The sequence below is a fragment of the Oncorhynchus keta genome, chromosome 31, assembly GCF_023373465.1.
Source record: "Oncorhynchus keta strain PuntledgeMale-10-30-2019 chromosome 31, Oket_V2, whole genome shotgun sequence".
Taxonomy (NCBI): Eukaryota; Metazoa; Chordata; class Actinopteri; order Salmoniformes; family Salmonidae; genus Oncorhynchus; species Oncorhynchus keta.
Window position 1 is genome coordinate 1,798,425 of NC_068451.1, and position 19,805 is coordinate 1,818,229.

Sequence of the window (19,805 nt, forward strand, 5' to 3'; positions counted from 1 at the left end):
GACGGACACTGAGGTCAAGACGCTGGAGCATGTACAGGTCAGAAAGACAGGTTCAAATGTTATTACCAGGACACCACTTCCCCTAACTGTGTGTGTGTGTGTGTGTGTGTGTGTGTGTGTGTGTGTGTGTGTGTGTGTGTGTGTGTGTGTGTGTGTGTGTGTGTGTGTGTGTGTGTGTGTGTGTGTGTGTGTGTGTGTGTACGCGCTCGTTTGCTTGCATGCGTTTGTGTCCGTATGTAAATTGAAAAGGTTTTGTTTTTTGTCTGCTTTCTCCTTTCAGAAAGCGTTGGTCAGGGCATCGCTGCAAGTGTGATTGATGGATGTGTTGCCATGGGAATGTGCTGTAAACAGGAGCAGGCTGTCAGTCTTTTAAAGCTCGGCAGCAGCTCACTCTGCAATGTGCCATTGTCACACCAGATGTGCTGTGTGTGATGAACGGGGGCGGGTGGGTGTACACTTCATCTGTTTATTTAAGTCATTCATCTAATACTAATACACCCCTACCTCTCTCTCTGTCTGTATCCTTCTCTCTCAAACATACACACACACAATTGTCCCTTTCTCTTTCCATCACATACTCTCCCTCGCTCTCATACTCAAGCCAGGTGAAGGTGAGTCTCAGCAGTGTGTGTCGTGGTGACCTCTCCATAGCCCTCGGCTGCTGGCCTGAGGAACTGCACCCTGATGAGCGTTCAGTCCTGGGGGGAACATCCTCACGGCGTCTGGACACTCAAGGTTAGCTGCAGTCCTTTACCATGTTTACACCCACAGAGAACTTTAAATTCACCTCACACAGCAAATTCACGAGTGTACATTTAACTCAGAAAGGGTTACATTCATCACTTCGACAGTGTTCATATAAATCATTTTAATCTAGTTAAATGAACACTTTTGAGACTAACCTCAGTCCACGCCAATGTCCCGTGTGTGTGTGTGTGTGTGTGTGTGTGTGTGTGTGTGTGTGTGTGTGTGTGTGTGTGTGTGTGTGTGTGTGTGTGTGTGTGTGTGTGTGTGTGTGTGTGTGTGTGTGTGTGTGTGTGTGTGCATGTGTAGGTCAAATGGGAATCAGGCCTTGTAAACAGTTGGAGGTTTATATATAATTTTTTTAAAGCTGGCAAGAGGAAAGGGACCTCCCCTCCCTACAGACAGACAGACAGACAGACACACACACACACACACACACACACACACACACACACACACACACACACACACACACACACACACACACACACACACACAGACAGACAGACAGACAGACAGACAGACAGACAGACAGACAGACAGACAGACAGACAGACAGACAGACAGACAGACAGACAGACAGACAGACAGACAGACAGACAGACAGACAGACAGACAGACAGACAGACAGTACATACATACACACTCATGTCCTCCTGCAGATTTACTGTCCCCTTTGTGACCAATTACTCAGGCCCAACGCTGTGGAGACACAGAGAAGACAGCAGAGCGACACACAGGCTAGAGTCACAGTGCTCAACACGCATTAACACTGGGAGTTGACGATGCTCGTGTTCCGCCTCGACAACATCCGCTGAAATGGCAGAGTGCGAAATTCAAAATAAATTACTATAAATATTAAACTTTCATACATTCACAAGTGCAAAATACCAAATTAAAGGTGTACTTCTAGCCATCATGTCAGATTTCCAAAAGGCTTTACAGCGAAAGCACACCATGCAATTATGTTAGGTAAGTGCCTAGTCACAAAAACCATACAGCTATTTTCCAGTCACGTTCGTCGTAACGAGGAGACCAAGGCGCAGCGTGATGAGAACAAACTAAACAAACTAACAAAACAATAAAACGAACATGAAGCTATAAACACTTTTGCTGACACAGGCAACTATACATAGACCATAACCCATAGATAAACCAAGGAATATGGCTCCCTAAATATGGTTCCCAATCAGAGACAACGATAAACAGCTGCCTCTAATTGAGAACCAATCTAGGCAACCATAGACAATACAAAAACTAAACACACCACCCTTGTCACACCCTGACCAAACCAAATAATAAAGAAAACAAAGATAACTAAGGTCAGGGTGTGACATCATGTTACACAATAGATGTATGTTTTGTTCGGTAAAGTTAATATTTATATCCAAAAATCTCAGTTTATATTGGCGTGTTATGTTCAGTAATGTTTTGCCTCGAAAACATCCGGCGAATTTGCAGAGAGCCACATCAATTTACAGAAATACTCATCATAAACTTTGATGAAAGATAGAAGTGTTATGCATAGGATTAAAGTTAAACTTCTCCTTAATGCAACCGCTGTGTCAGATTTCAAAAAAAGCTTTATAGCAAAAGCACACCATGCAATAATCTGAGTACAGCGGCGAGCCACCAAAACAAGCCATGTTGTGGAATCAGTAAAAGTCACAAATAGCGTTATAAATATTCACTTACCTTTGATGATCTTCATTGGAATGCACTCCCAGGAATCCCAGTTCCACAATAAATGTTTGTTTTGTTCGATTAAGTTAATCTTTATGTCCAAATACATCCTTTTTGTTTGCGCGTTTAGTTCACTAATCCAAATGCACAAGGCGCGAACACAGATGAAAAGTCCAAATTTGCATTGAAGTTTGTAGAAACATGTCAAACGATGTATATAATCAATCTTTAGGATGTTTTTATCATAAATCTTCAATAATGTTTCAATCGGACAATTCCTTTGTCTTTAGAAATGAAAGGGAACGGAGCTAGTGCTCACGGCCGTGCGCGATCCACAACTCAAGGCTTTCAGCCAGACCCCTGGTTGAAACAGCTCTTATTCGCTCCCCTTTCACAGTAGAAGCCTGAAACAATGTTCTAAAGACTGTTGACATCTAGTGGAAGCCTTAGGAAGTGCAATCTGACCCCATTTACACTGTATATTGGATAGGCAATCACTTGAAAAACTACAAACCTCAGATTTCTCACTTCCTGGTTGGATTCTTATCCTCACAGACATCATTCAAACAGTTTTAGAAACTTCAGAGTGTTTTCTATACAAATCTACTAATAATATGCATATCTTAGCTTCTTGGCCTGAGTAGCAGTCAGTTTACTCTGGGCACACTTTTCATCCGAACGTGAAACTACTTCCCCTTCCCCAAAGAGGATTTATTAACACACTGCTAATCAGCAAACACAGCACACAACACAACTCTTGCCCTTAACTTACAGCAGCTTACTGTAAATCAGCCGACAGACAACACATAATGTTTGTATGCACACAAACAACACACACACACTACACACATTTACAGTAAACATGAACACAAATATGAATACAACGCACACTTTGCACTAGACCACAGAGAGAGGGATGCCTTAAGACACAGACTAGGTGAGGATTTAACACAGCTATCTCCTGTATCAGTGTTTTACTCAAGGACAGAGGAGGGTGTGGAGGAGGCTGGAGGGCTGTTTCTGGCAGGACTGGAGATAGTCTTTATTGATTTGTCATGATGACAATTGTCAAAGAACATGGTGGTGAAAGAGCGAGATGGAATTGAAAGAGAAAAAGGAAGGCTCCGCGCCGTGACCTTCCAGCACGCTGAAGGATATCACCGCAGGGCAGTAAACGCTGTAAGACATGGTAGACTCTCTCTTTCTCTATGAGCTCACACTCTCTCCCCCCCTTTTTTTCTCATCGTTTGAGCACATTCTCTCTCTTTGAGCTCTCTCTTTTTCTGTCTCCACTCTCTATATACTCTACACTGTCTCTCTCTCTCTCTCTCTCTCTCTCTCTCTCTCTCTCTCTCTCTCTCTCTCTCACCCTCTCTCTCTCTCTCTCTCTCTCTCTCTCTCTCTCTCTCTCTCTCTCTCTCTCTCTCTCTCTCTCTCTCATGCTCTCTCACCCCCTCTCTCTCTCTCTCTCTCTCTCTCTCTCTCTCTCTCTCTCTCTCTCTCACCCCCCCTCTCTCTCTCTCTCTCTTCCTCCTTTCTCTCTCTCAACCTGCACAACCTGTCTGTAACTCGTCTGTAATAGCCCAGAGGAGGCAGAGGAAGCTGGCTGGTTTGTTTACACTGGAGTGGGAACATTAGTGTACATGAATATATCCCGGCTCAGTAGAACACTGTTGCCCTTCTGCAGTGTGAAACTGAGGTAACGTCACATAGGAAATGAAAAGTACAGTATGACAATTTAGACCCAATTGCTTTGTTTAGTGTTGGTTTCTACAACAATAAAGACCAGTACCCATGCACACACACACACACTGGCACATTGATATCGAACACATATACACACACAGACCGACAAACACACACACACCCCTGCTTAACCTCCTCTGGCTCACAACTGCCCCCTCTCTGCCCACTCAGCACACCACAGCCCCTGGTGCCCACACGGATGGCATGGTAGCATGGCATCGTAGCACTATGGCTCGGCTTCAGAGTTTTTCGAGGAGAGGTCCCTAATTCCCAGTCGACTGAATAGAGCTGGGATAGAGAACTAACTGCTAGAGTAATACAATAAGTGTGTTTAGCCTACAACAGTGTGGCTGTCATGGCTGACAGATGATGTACAGTGCCTTCAGAAAGTGTGAAGACCCCTGGAATTTTTCCACATTTTGTTATGCCTTATTCTAATATTGATTTCCCTCATCAATCTACACACAAATCCCCATAATGCCAAAGCAAAACAGGTTTATAGACATTTATTGATCATTTATTTTAATTTTAAATGGAAACTGAAATATAACATTTACATAAATATTCACGCACTTTGCTCGGTACTTTGTTGAAGCACCTTTGCAGCGATTACAGCATTGAGTCTTGTTGGGTATGACGCTACAAGCTTGGCACACATGTATTTTGGGAGTTTCTCCCATTCTTCTCTGCAGATCCTCTCATGCTCTGTCAGGTTGGATGGGGAGCGTTGCTGCACAGCTGTTTTTAAGTGTTAATCGGAATGGCCGATTAGTTAGGGCCGATTTCAAGTTTTCATAACAATCGGTAATTTGCATTTTTGGACACCGATCATGGTCGATTACATTGCACTCCACAAGGAGACTGCGTGGCAGGCTGCCTACCTGTTATACGAGTGCAGTAAGGAGCCACGGTAAGGTGCTAGCTAGCATTAAACATATCTTATATTATATATATTATATTATATTATTATAAAACAATCAATCTTAACATAATCACTACACATGGTTGATGATATTACTAGTTTATCTAGCTTGTCCTGCATTGCATATAATCGATGCGGTACCTATTAATTTATCATTGAATCATAGCCTACTTCGCCAAACGGTGATTTAACAAGTGCATTCACGAAAAAAGCATTGTCATTGCACCAATGTGTACCTAACCATAAACATCAACACCTTTCTTAAAACCAATACACAAGTATATATTTTTAAACCTGCATATTTAGTTAATATTGCCTGCTAACATTAATGTATTTTAACTAAGGAAATGGTGTCACTTCTCTTGGGTTCTGTGCTACAGAGTCAGGGTAATATGCAGCAGCTTGGGCCGCCTGGCTCGTTGCGAACTGTGTGAAAACTATTTCTTCATAACAAAGACAGCCAACTTCGCCAAACGGAAGTTTGATTTAACAAAGGCGTCTTTTCGAAAAAAGCACAATCGTTGCACGAATGTACCTAACCATAAACATCAATGCCTTTCTTAAAATCAATACACAGAAGTTTAAATTTAGTGCATATTTAGTTAAAAGAAATCCAGGTTAGCAGGCAATATTAAACTAGGGAAATTGTGTCACTTCTCTTGCGTTCATTGCACGCAGAGTCAGGGTATATGCAACAGTTTGGGCCGCCTGGCTCGTTGCAAACTAATTTTCCAGAATTTTTCGTAATTATGACATAATATTGAAGGTTGTGCAATGTAACAGGAATATTTAGACTTATGGATGCCACCCGTTAGATAAAATACGGAACGGTTACGTATTTCACTGAAAGAATAAACTTTTTGTTTTCGAAATGATAGTTTCTGGATTTTACCATATTAATGACCGAAGGCTCGTATTTCTGCATGTTATTATGTTATAATTAAGTCTATGATTTGATATTTGATAGAGAAGTCTGACTGAGCGGTGGTAGGCACTAGCAGGCTTATAAGCATTCATTCAAACAGCACTTTCGTGCGTTTGCCAGCAGCTCTTCGGTGTGCTTCAAGCATTGAGCTGTTTATGACTTCAAGCCTATCAACTCCCGAGATTAGGCTGGTATAACCGATGTGAAATGCCTAGCTAGTTAGCGGGGTGCGCGCTAATAGCGTTTCAATTGGTGACGTCACTCGCTCTGAGACCTTGAAGTAGTTGTTCCCCTTGCCCTTCAAGGGCCGCCGCTTTTGTGGAGCCATGGGTAACGATGCTTCAAGGGTGGCTGTTGTCGATGTGTTCCTGGTTCGAGCCCAGGTAGGGGCGAGGAGAGGGACGAAAGCTATACTGTTACACTGGCAATACTAAAGTGCCTATAAGAACATCCAATAGTCAAAGGTTAATGAAATACAAATGGTATAGAGATAAATAGTCCTATTATTCCTATAATAACTACAACCTAAAACTTCTTACCTGGGAATATTTTATTTTATTTAACCAGGCAAGTCAGTTAAGAACACATTCTTATTTTCAATGACGGCCTGGGAACAGTGGGTTAACTGCCTGTTCAGGGGCAGAACGACAGATTTGTACCTTGTACCTTCCGGTTACTAGTCCAACGCTCTAACCACTAGGCTACGCTGCCGCCCCAATATTGAAGACTCGTGTTAAAAGGATCAACCAGCTTTCATATGTTCTCATGTTCTGAGCAAGGAACTTAAACGTTAGCTTTTTTACATGGCACATATTGCACTTTTACTTTCTTCTCCAACACTTTGTTTTTGCATTATTTAAACCAAATTGAACATGTTTCATCATTTATTTGAAAAATCATAATCAGTCAACCTCTACTCCAAAGATGTTTTATTGGGTTCAAGTGCAGGCTCTGGCTGGGCCACTCAAGGACATTCAGAGACTTGTCCCGAAGCCACTCCTGCGTTGTCTTGGCTGTTTGCTTAGGGTCGTTGACCTGTTGGAAGGTGAACCTTTGCCTCAGCCTAAGGTCCTGAGCACTCTGGAGCAGGTTTTCATCTCCTTGTCCCTACCGCTGAAAAACATCCCCACAACATGACGCTGCCACCGCCATGTTTCACCATAGGGATGGTGCCAGGTTTACTCCAGATGTGATTCTTGGTATTCAGGCCAAAGAGTTCAATCTTGGTTTCATCAGACCAGAAAATGTCTCATGGTCCGAGAGTCCTTTAGGTGCCTTTTGGCAAACTCCAAGCGGGCTGTCATATGCCTTTTACTGAAGAGTGGCTTCTGTCAGAGTGACCATCAGGTTCTTGGTCACCTCTCTGACCAAGGCCCTTCTCGCCCGATTGCTCAGTATGGCCGGGCGGCCAGCTCTAGGAACAGTCTTGGTGGTTCCAAACTTCTTTCATTTAAGAATGATGGAGGCCACTGTGTTTTTAGGGTTCTTAAATGTTGCAGAAATGTTTTGGTACCCTTCCCCAGATCTGTGCCTCGACACAATCCTGTCTCTGAGCTTTACGGACAATTCCTTTGACCACATGGCTTGTTTTTTGCTCTGACGTGCACTGTCAACTGTGGGACCTGATATAGACAGGTGTGTGCCTTTCCAAATCATGTCCAATCAATTTAATTGTTTTATTTTATTTTATTTAACCTTAATTTAACTAGGCAATTTACCACAGGTGGACTTCAATCCAAATATATTTTTATTTGTATTTTTATAAATATGCAAAAAGGCCTAAAACCCTGTTTTCGCTTTGTCATTATGGGGTATTGTGTGTAGATTGATGAGGAAAACAATACATTTCATCTGTTTTATAATAAGGCTGTGACGTAACAAAATGTGGAAAAAGTCAAAGGGTCTGAATACTTTCCGAAGGCTCTGTATATACTAATAATACTAATACAATCTCTGGTGGCACATCTGAATTCCCTCCTTCTATGCCCCCAAAAGAACCCAAATAATTCCTACATAAACACAAATGGCATACAAACAGTTATAAAGTAGATACATGTACTGCAAAATACATTCAAATACACATTCATTCTCACAAGCACACAAACACTCACTCTGGCCCAAGGTGGATTTCTAAAGGTGCATGCATTTGCATGCATTTGCATGTATAATTAGTTTGGGGAGATCAAGCGATCCAACCGCCCCTTTGTGATTATTTATTTTTCTTTTTTGGGGGGAGCGGCCCTCCCTGTGAATATCGCCCACTGGCACCGCATCGCAGATGGTCGGGCTGAGGGCACCCTGTGGGCACAGGGTACCACTGAGTGTGTGTGTATATGTGCCCGCACTTGCGTGTGTATTTGTGTGTATGCATTTGTGGCGTGTGTGTGTGTGTGGGGGTGGGGGGGGGCTCCCAGCGTGCTGAGCGGCCACCGTGGCCCTGTTGTGGATGATTTATGCATTAGAGGGAGCAGAGAGAAGCTCAGGTTCAGCCAGAACCTCCAGTCTCACACACTGCTGGTCCCCCGTTGCTTTACATATGTAAGCCCAGCAAGACTTCTGCTGGCATCCTCCAAAGCACCCCCCTCCCTCTCTCGCTCTCTCTCTCTCCCTCTATCTCTTTTACTCAATCACACACTTTCTCTGTGTATATATGTATATTTCTCTCCTTCTCTCTGTCTTACTCTTCCTCATTTTTCACACCTTGTCTTTCACTCACACGCGGTTCTTCTTCTCTTGTCTTTTTAGTCTTTCCTACCCTGTCTTACTCTTGATCTCCAGCAATCAACTACTTCTTGGTCTATCTATCACTTATGATCTCTGATGCTTCATCTCTAATCTCCTTGTCTCTATGTACCCTTTACCTCTCTACATCTTTGTAATCTCCCCCCACTCCGACCTGGGTTAAGTACAGGTAAATGGAATGTAATACCCGTTTTATGCACTTTTCTCTCTGTGCGTATTCGGATCTTGAACTTAAGCATGAGAATAGTGTGCTATTCACCTGCTATTCGTTTTGGGTGGAGATGGAATAAATGAAGGTGTGGCGGAGGTGTGTCTACAGACAGGCCTATTCTGACCTTGACTTAGTTCCCTAATATTCCAACACCTTTACGCACAAGGAGACCGTGAATAAGGTCTAGCCAATCTACCGGTTCCAAGTGGAAAGAGCATCTACTTTATTTTTTTCCGATAGAAATATCATCATTCTCCATGCACTGTAATTTACCATTTGAGAGAGCTATTGATAAGAACTAGGTAAATGAGTAATCTATATGGATAAGGGAATTGTGTATATATATTACACTTGTTTTAAATATATTTTACCTTATAATCGCTGGAGATAAATGTGAAATCAGTCATATGCAGCAAACGGAAGCATATCTACATATCAACTTCCCCACAGTAAAGTTTATGAAATGCTGCGCCAACATGCAGTTATCATGTTAAATATTAGCCACTATCAGTATCAACCTTCAGTAGGCCTAATAAGAACACATATTCAACTGCCAATTTACTGTTAGTTCCCTTTGGCTGGTATAGCCTACATTATCATTCCATTTAATGACATTGTTTAGTTTACCTGCGTTTGCTTCCTCTGCACAAGCTGTCACGGACATGTGGTTGTTGCTGAGGATCATTAGTAGCAGTTGATAATATAAAAAAAGACATGTAAGCTAATTGAATCTAATCGTTATGGAGCAAAGCACAGACCAAGCCATTACAGTTGGAACCCGACACAATGGTCAATGCTTGGCTGTGTCATCACACAGTTACTGCAGGCAATAGACGAGGGTATAGCCTACTATTGTACACTATTCTCTCTATTATAATTCTATGTACACTAATCTTCCAACATTACCTTGGGTTAAAGAACGGAATGTGGCAATATTCAGAATTAATCAAACCACTGATTTCTTTCTTTCCTGCATTAAGGCTCGACAAACCTGTTTTTTCATGATTCATAACTACTTTCCTAACCAAATATGCATATAGTTAGATGGCTTTCTTTCATTGATGCCTCACATTCTGAATATATTCTATTGAGTCTGTCGACAAAACTCCAACTAAAAGGTACACCGTATTTAAAGGGATGGCTTAAGATACACATTTTGTTACGTTACAGCCTTATTCTAAAAGAGATCAAGTTAATTGTTTTCCTCGTCAATCTACAAACAATGCCCCATAATGACAAAGCAAAAACAGGGTTTTAGATATTTTTGCACATTTATTAAAAATAATAAACTGAAATACCTTATTTATATAAGTAATCCGACCCTTTGCTATGAGACTCGAAATTGAGCTCATGTGCATCCTATTTCCATTGAACATTCTTGAGATGTTTCTACAACTTGATTGGAGTCCACTTGTGGTAAATTCAATTGATTGGACATGATTTGGAAAGGCACACACCTGCCTATATAAGGTCCCACAGTTGACAGTGCATGTCAGAGCAAAAAACAAGCCATGAGGTCGAAGGAATTGTCCATAGAGCTCAGAGACAGGATTGTGTCAAGGCACAGATGTGAGGAAGGGTACCAAAACATTTCTGCAGCAATGAAGGTCCCCTAAGAACACAGAGGCCTCAATCGTTCTTAAAAGGAACACGTTTGGAACCACCAAGACTCTTAGAGCTGGCCGCCCGGCCAAACTGAGCAATCGGGGGAGAAGGGCCTTGGTCAGGGAGGTGACCAAGAACCCAATGGTCACTCTTACAGAGCTCCAGAGTTCCTCTGTGGAGATGGGAGAACCTTCCAGAAGGACAACCATCTCTACAGCATTCCACCAATCAGGCTTTTGTGGTAGAGTGGCCAGACGGAAGCCACTCCTCAGTAAAAGGCACAAGACAGCCCATGTGGAGTTTGACAAAAGGCACCTAAAGGACTCTCAGACCATGAGAAATAAGATTGGCCTGATGAAATCAAGATTGAACTCTTTGGCCTGAATGCCAAGCGTCACGTCTGGAGGAAAACTTGCACCATCCCTACGGTGAAGCATGGAGATGGCAGCATCATGCTGTGGGTATGTTTTTCAGCTGCGGGGACTGGGAGACTAGTCAGGATCAAGGGAAAGATGAATGGAGCAATGTACTGAGAGATCCTTGGTGAAAACCTGCTCAGGACTGGGGTGGAGGTTTAACTTCCAACAGGACAACGACCCTAAGCACACAGCCAAGACAACGCAGGAGTGGCTTCGGGACAAGTCTCTGAATGTCCTTGAGTGGCCCTGCCAGAGCCTGGACTTGAACCCGATAAAACATATCTGGAGAGACCTGAAAATAGCTATGCAGCACAAGAAAATCCAGAGGTTCAATAACATTTATTCAGCGTGGAAGGGAACCACGCTTGCAAAGCCCATTACGCACCCTCATGCGTAAGTCTGAATACCAACTACTGAGAAGTGCGTAGGAAAGGCGAGTGTAAGAAAGGCGGAAATCTGGACCTAGGTGGCCTAGGCGCCTTTGTTTCTTATAATGTAGCTGTTTGTCACTCTGTTTTGTCTCAAAGTATTAGTTAATTATATTGCCTCTCACTTTCCTTTGTTTCTCTTACATATACAACGTAAAGTGCCATTTCACGTATTTTTCAATATTTTTAATACACAAATACTAGTCCCATAACATTTGTACAGACAACAGGGGATTACGACGTTTGACATTTACAGCAAATCCAACAAAGAATCTCTTGTTAGACACAGACAGACCACACAAACAAACCAATCAGATATACTGATCATCACCTATAAATCATCAAACATAGTTCCATATCCATACGATCTATGATTGTGATGTTATAAATATGTTTTTGCATAAAGTCACACATAAAGTGCCCTGTCAGGGAAATAAAAGTGAATAGAATTTTATTTAATTAAAATTGAAATGCAATTGAATTGATTGCAATTTGGGTTTCCATTTCACCTGTGAGACTATTGGTGTCAGAAAGCGATCCGGCTCTACATTACAGCATGGTCTCCTCTCTCTCCTTTCAGCCATGGACGGCCGGCTATCGACCCACCTGTGGCATCACACTGTTTGTTTACCAACAACAAATCAATGCTGCGCTCAGCTGGGGGCTGCTGGGAATGGTCTCTGTTCCCCTCACATACTCACTCAACACACACACACACACACCGTCAACACACAAAAACACAGCCAGTGTGGTCAATGCCACACAAATTGACTGGGCTATAATGTGTTGGACTATCTGTGAGTGTTTGACTTATTGTTGCCTTAAGGGCCTAGTACCTGACAATACATGTGTATCTTTACACACATTCGACAGAGTGCTACGGTGAAGATAGGTCTATTAAGATTAGATTAAAGGAATTCTGTAAAGACATCAAACTAAATGCTGTAAAGAAATGCTTGTTTATATATACTGAACAAAAATATAAACACAACATGTAAAGTGTTGATCCCATGTTTCATGAGCCGAAATAAAAGATCCCCACATTTTTACAAATGCACAAAAACCTGATTTCTCTAAAATGTTGCGCACAAATTTGTTTACATCCCTGTAAGTGAGTATTTCTTCTTTGCAAAGATAATCCATCCACCTGACAGGTGTGGCATATCAAGAAGCTGATCAAACAGCATAATCATTACACAGGTGCACCTTGTGCTAGGGATGATAAAAGGCCACTCTAAAATGTGAAAAAACAAATTCTGATTGGCTGGGTCTGGCTCACCCAACTGGGTGGGTTGGGCCCCTGACCAGTCCTGTAAAATCCATAGATTAGGGCCTCATTTAATTATTTCAATTGGCTGATTTCCTTCAATGAACTGTAACTCAGTAAAATCTTTGAAATTGTTTCATGTTATATTTTTGTTCAGTATAAATAAAATGTTTCTGTGTGTAAAGTGTTGATATTAGTTTGTGTATGTAACAGTGCTGTGTCCCGGACCCCCAGGTGACAGACAACAAGGGGACAGTGGGCCCCTGTGTGAGGGTTAGCTCAGAGGAGGCAGCGGGAGCCCTCCTTAGTGTCACGCTTCTCCTCTACGGCACCTCCAACCCACACAGCAGCCTACACGGTACAGGCATCTGTGTGTGTGTTTGTGTATGTGTGTGCGTCATTCTGTCTGCCTGTCCGTCCGTCCGTTTGTTTTTCTGTTCTTGCGTTCGTCAGTCTGTCTGCTCTCTATCACCCATCATGAAAGTCTCTCTCTCCTCATACCAACTGTGAGTCCACTCCCATTTCCCCACTGCTGTACAGTGACTGTTGTGAAGTCAGTTCTACAGCACGTCTCTCTCCCTCTTATCCGTCTCTTCAACCTCTCCCCTCCCTCCTCCCCTCTGTGATAACTGCAGTCATTTCTCTTGGCCGCTGCGGCAGGTGGTGACCAGGGGAAGTCTGATGTGTAATTACTGAGTGACCCCGGCTGACCCCTGGAGCCCCCCTCCTCAGTGTGTATCAGCTCCCAGTGCCCTCACACACACACACACACACACACACACACACACACACACACACACACACACACACACACACACACACACACACACACACACACACACACACACACACACACACACACACACACACACACACACATACAGTTGAAGTCGGAAGTTTACATACGCCTTAGCCAAATACATTTAAACTCTGTTTTTCACAATTCTTGACATTTAATCCTAGTAAACATTTCATGTCTTAGGATCACCACTTTATTTTAAGAATGTGAAATGTCAGAATAGTAGTAGAGGGAATTATTTATTTCAGCTTTTATTTATTTCATCACATTCCCAGTGGGTCAGAAGTTTACATACACTCAATTAGTATTTGGTAGCGTTGCCTTTAAATTGTTTATAACTTGGGTCAAACGTTTTGGGTAGCCTTTTTTTTTGGCCCATTCCTCCTGACAGAGCTGGTGTAACTGAGTCAGGTGTGTAGGCCAGCTTGCTCGCACACGCTTTTTCAGTTCTGCCCATACATTTTCTATGGGATGTATGCTTGGGGTCAATGTCCATTTGGAAGACCCATTTGTGACCAAGCTTTAACTTGCCATCTATATTGTGAAGTGCACCAGTCCCTCCTTCAGCAAAGCACCCCCACAACATGATGTTGTCACCCCCGTGCTTCACGGTTGGGATGTTGTTCTTCGGCTTGCAAGCCTCTCCCTTTCTCCTCCAAACATAACAATGGTCATTATGGCCAAACAGTTCTATTTTTGTTTCATCAGACTAGAGGACATTTCTCCAAAAAGTACGATCTTTGTCCCCATGTACAGGTGCAAACCGTAGGCTGGCTTTTTTGTGGTGGTTTTGGAGCAGTGGCTTCTTCCTTGCTGAGTGGCCATTCAGGTTATGTTGATATAGTTATGTTGACTCGTTCTACTGTGTACCTGTTTCTTCCAGCATCTTCACAGGGTCCTTTGCTGTTGTTATGGGATTGATTTGCACTTTTCGCACCAAAGTACGTTCATCTCTAGGAGACAGAACGCGTCTCTTTCCTGAGCGGTATGACGGGTGCGTGGTCCCATGGTGTTTATACTTGCGTACTCTTGTAAGTGAAATAATCTGTCTGTAAACAATTGTTGGAAAATGGAGATGTCCTATCTGACTTGTCAAACTATAGTTTCTTAACAAGAAATGTGTGGTGGTTGAAAAACGAGTTTTAATGACTCCAACCCAAGTGTATGTAAACTTCCGACTTCAACTGTACACACACACACACACACACACACACACATTCACACACGCACACCAGGCCGTTCAGGCCAGGGGCTGTGTTTAATAGGTAGAAGCTGGTGTTGTGACGGAGACACGTAAAGCCGTTTCATAGCCCACCACTTCTTTTGTTCCCACTCTCTCTCTTCCTCCCTCCCTCCTCACTCTCTATCCATCTCTTCATTCCTGGATCTAGCTGTAGGTCATGCTGTTAGTCCATCTGCTGTCCGTGTGAAGACACACTTTGAACTAGGAACGCAAACACAACAAGCTCTCAGTCTCACTGCATAATTAGACATTTATCCATGTTTCTCAAAACGTCAAATTTCGAAGTTGCTCCAAACGTCAACTTTAGATGGTCAAAGTTTTTGGATAGGGTTAAAACAGTACGTTTAGGCAGTCATTCCGAATGGCTACGTTAAGGGTTTGGGATAAGTTTAAAACAAAACCATTCAAAACGAGTGACAGGCAATGGGATCAAACACGCAACCTTCCAATCCAGTCATGGGATTATGCCCATCCGCTACCCTCATTCACAATAGCCTTGCAAAACCCAAGCCTCTTTGATGATAACAGCGCTCACTGTTGCACCTAGTGGCTGATTTGGAAAGTATTTCCTGACGTCCCCGAGACATGAATAGACCTCCAATTTGGAAGTCACTCTTGAGCGATCTGCCTGCGCAAACACTTGCAGACTGAAAACATACTTTTATGAACACATACACAAAAACACATTCACACACACACACACACATCCACACACACGCACACAAACACACGAAAGCACAGATACTCACAAAATACACACACATCTCTATCCAGTTCCATCACCAAGGATATCATAGAGTTGTACATTTGCAGTGAATTTGAGGGCTTTCCAAGTGTGACTCGAATCTGCAACCCTGTGCCTGTCAGTCCAACAGCTAACCTCTTGATGAGATTGTTGGTGTTAAAGATGCTACAATAGACCATCATTACAGCCATCATTAGGTATAGTTAACTATTAGTCGGTGCCACTCAATACAGTCATACTTCGTGTGTGTGTGTGTTCCCTCTGTACAGTATGCTGCTCTGTTAAGACAACAGGTATGTTGCTGCATACTTCCATGTGTAGGATGAAACCAGCTAGATGATGTCTTTGTGATTTTGCTGTCTGGGTGTTTCTGCTTGTGTTTCACTCTCACTGCGTGCTTGTTGTGTGTTGTAAGGGAAAGTAAATTGCTGTGATTATGTGGCAGTAATTGAACAGGGACGGTGTGTTTAATTGAGTTGTTTGTCCCTGATGTTCCTCTATAGTAGCAGCTCTGCGCTAGTGACAAGTGTGCTGTGTGTGTGTGTGTGTGTGTGTGTGTGTGTGTGTGTGTGTGTGTGTGTGTGTGTGTGTGTGTGTGTGTGTGTGTGTGTGTGTGTGTGTGTGTGTGTGTGTGTGTGTGTGTGTGTGTGTGTGTGTGTGTGTGTGTGTGTGTGTGTGCGCGTGTGCGTGCGTGTGTGTGTGGGAGATGCTTTACTGTTTGTTGGTTTACTGCATTTTTAAGCCATTTAAATATGTTTGTGTTGTTCTTTAGCTTTTTGTACAATAGGCTACTGTATGTGTTTTGTTGTGTCTGTAAGGCTTTAGGCCGTTATGTTATTCTTGGTTGGGTGTGTGAGTGTTTGTGTACGTGCACAAACGTGTGCTTATGCGCCCGTGCATACACATGCATGTGTGTGTATTTGTATAGGCACTGGCTCTCTATCTGATATGCCTCCTGGGTTCTCTCACCCAAATCAAATGGTAGGAAACATCCATTTCACCACTCTCCCCTCTCTTCTTATCTACTCCTCCCCTGTCTCTCAAGGCTCTTCTATCCTTCTCCCCCTCCTCCTCTTCTAGTCTACCTTCCTCTTCTCCTCCCCACCAGCTCCTCTCTTCCTCCTCCTCCTCCTGTCTCTGTCTCTCTCCTCCTCCTCCCCCTCCTCCTGTCTCTGTCTCTCTTCTCCTCCTCCCCCTCTCCTCTCCCTGCTCTCTCTGTGGAGGTGTGATTACCCTCCTCCCCTGAACAGTGGTGATCTGAGCATCTGTATGTGTGTCTGTCTGCGTGCGTGCTTGTGCGCGCGCGTTTGTGTGAATGTGCGTGCGTGCGTGCGTGCGTGCGTGCGTGTGTGTGAGCAATGGTGATCTGAGCATCCTGGCGCTGGGCATTGTGCAGAGCGATTCATGGGCCACGTCTCCAGATGAATGCCTCCATTCACAATTACACCCTCTCCATTAGACACTGCCTCCACTGTGTCGGAACGCCTTGTTGTCTTCTTTTTTTCCCCATTAAAAAAAAGCAATTAAATCTGGACAAAACAAGCCAGGATGGAACGGTGTACCTGAGAACAGCAAGGGCCGAATCTTTAACTGTCACAATCAGTCTCATAACCTGCACCCTTTAGTCATACACATGTATGCATAATATACGTTCTTGTACATATGTATGTTTGTGTGTTTGTGTGTCAATTTTATAGGCACGCACACAAGCATACTCTCTCTCTCTCTCTCTCTCACCCGCAAAGCACGCATGCATGCACTCACACACACAAGTATAAGCACACATACAACATTATGATGTTCTGTGCACCCCCCTCCCTTTTTTTCACTCTCTTAGAGCCCCTGCAGAGTTTTTTGTCCATGGGGGCATACCACCCGGTCCCTCGGGCGGGGCTGTACGTCTGGGACAGGGACCCACTTCAAGACCTGATCCAGTGGGCCTTTGAGCTAGAAAGAGACAGGAAGGTGGGCACTGATGACATCCCCGTCCCGCGCCAACGCAAGGTATACAGCACACGCACGCACACATACACACACACACACACACATTTGCACACACTGGCACATACACACAATCATTCTCGCGCACACACACGTACACATTACACACAGTGATTTACTATTACAATAAATCACTGGCGCCGCCTAATTTCCTATGGATTTCAATTTCCCCTGGACAAATCTGCATTGATCAACTTCAGGTGTAAGGATGTGCCAGGCGTTGCTCACGTTGACAGAGTGACGAATGGCTTTCAAGCAACTGCGCGCGTCTACGTGTGTGTGTGTGTGTGGAGTAGTGTTACCTCACTTTGAATGTTGTTTTGTGTGTTGGTGGTTCATGATTACCGTCATTTACAAAATATACATTATAGTATGAGGCCACAGATTGCACTGTTTATTATTCAATGGAAATTCAAAGGCAATGTACTTGAAAGGGGATACCTAGTTAGTTGCACAACTGAATGCATTCAACCCAACCCCTATGAATCAGAGAGGTGTGGGGGGGGGGGCTGCCTCAATCGATGTCATCAGCGCCCAGGGAGCAGTTGTTGTTGGGGGTTAACTGCCTTGCTCAAGGGCACTTGCTTACTCAGGGATTCAAACCAGCAACTTTTCAGTTACTGGCCCAATGCTTTACCAGGTGTCTTTCATGCCTTTCTGTCGGTAGCCAGTCACAGTGGGAGACAACCTTAGCTTTCCATTAGTGAAGTATGTTTCAGTCTAAACTGTCAGTCAGTGTAGATGGCCCACGTTTTCTATCTGTGTTCTAGATGAGTTGTGTCAGTGTTCGGCTACGTTGAGGGCTTGTTCACTTGGGAAGACAATGTCTTTCTTGGGGTTGTTTCCCCCCCCAGAGGCTGATCTGAATGGATTGCAGAGGCGTGGAGGAGAAATAAATTGGAGAAAATAATAAATCGATGCTTGACGGAGAGTAAACAGACCTTCTAACCCCCGGTCCAAACGCTAGCGCTGAGGTTTTCTCCTTGGGCTGTATTGGATTGGTATGCGGAGCTGAGGAGAGGGGGCTCAGAAAAAGACTTGGCCTACAAATGATGTCCTTTGTTTGATCCATTAGGGAGGGGACCTCTACTGTTCCAGGGTGACAGTGGGGGAGGGACGGTTCTAAGAAGCATCTCTGTCAGCTTCCTCTAACTAACGGCTCTTCTTCTCTGGACAGAGAGAGTGATACCAAGCTAAGACTGCTGTAGGTTTCATCCATTGGGGAAATTAGTGTGAGGAGAGTATATAGTGGTATGCTGCTGGTGTGTGCGTGCGTGTATTTGTGTGTGTGTGTGGGGGGGGGGGTTTACTGAATTTGTTTCTAATGTTCATTCAGCTAGATGTTTTTTGTGGAATTTTACAAAAGAATGGCTGTGGAACTAAATCAAAAGTATCAACAGCAACATGCAACAATTTCAAGGACTTTACTCCAGCATGCCAGTGGCCATCGAAGGTGAGCATTTGCCCACTGAAGTTGATTACGACAACGAACTGCAGTCAGGTAAAGAATTTTGTGCAGAAATTCATCGGTTCTGAAAACCCACAGTTTCATCAGCTGTCCGGGTGACTGGTGTCAGATGATCCTGCAGGTGAAGAAGCCGGATGTGGAAGTCCTGGGCTGGCATGGTTGCACGTGGTCTGAGGTAGTGAGGCCGACTGGACATACGGGCAAATTCTCTAAAACAATGTTGGAAGCGGCGTATGGTAGAGAAATTTACATTAAATTCTCTGGCAACAGCTCTGGTGGACATTCCTGTAGTCAGCATGCCAATTGCACGCTCCCTCGAAACTTGAGACTTCTTTTGCATTGTGTTTGCACTAACAGGGATGTAAGCAAAATTGTGCACAACATTTTAGAGAAATAAGCTTTCTGTGCATATGGAACATTTCTGGGATCTTTTATTTCAGCTCATGAAACATGGGACCAACACTTTACATGTTGAATTTATATTTTTGTTCAGTATAGTTAGTGACACACAGTGCTTTTTTATGTTTTTACTCCTTTTTCTCCCCAATTGGTAGTCACAGTCTTGTCCCATCACTGCAACTCCCATACGGACTCGGGGGAGAAAAAGGTCAAGAGCCGTGCATCCTCCAAAACACAACCCAGCCAAGCCGCCCTGCTTCTTGACACAATGCCCGCTTAACCTGGAAGCCAGCCGCACCAATGTGTCATAGGAAACACTGTACACCTGGCAAATGTGTCAGCATGCACTGCATCCAGCTTGCCACAGGAGTCGCTAGAGCACGATGGGACAAGGAAATCCCTGCCAGCCAAACCCTCCCCTAACCCGGACGACACTTGGCCAATTGTGTGCCGCCCCA

At 43.8% G+C, this 19,805-nt stretch overlaps 1 protein-coding gene across 1 annotated transcript in view; it reads left to right on the top strand.

The window, feature by feature from the left end:
- Positions 1-17,477, top strand: part of LOC118364187 (neuroendocrine convertase 1-like) — a 153,715-nt gene extending 136,238 nt beyond the window's left edge. Inside the window, exons 14-15 of the mRNA XM_052489300.1 lie at positions 12,927-13,050; positions 17,317-17,477. The gene's annotated coding sequence lies outside the window, so the exon portion shown is untranslated. The remainder of the gene's footprint in view (positions 1-12,926; positions 13,051-17,316) is intronic.
- Positions 17,478-19,805: the final 2,328 nt, after the last annotated feature.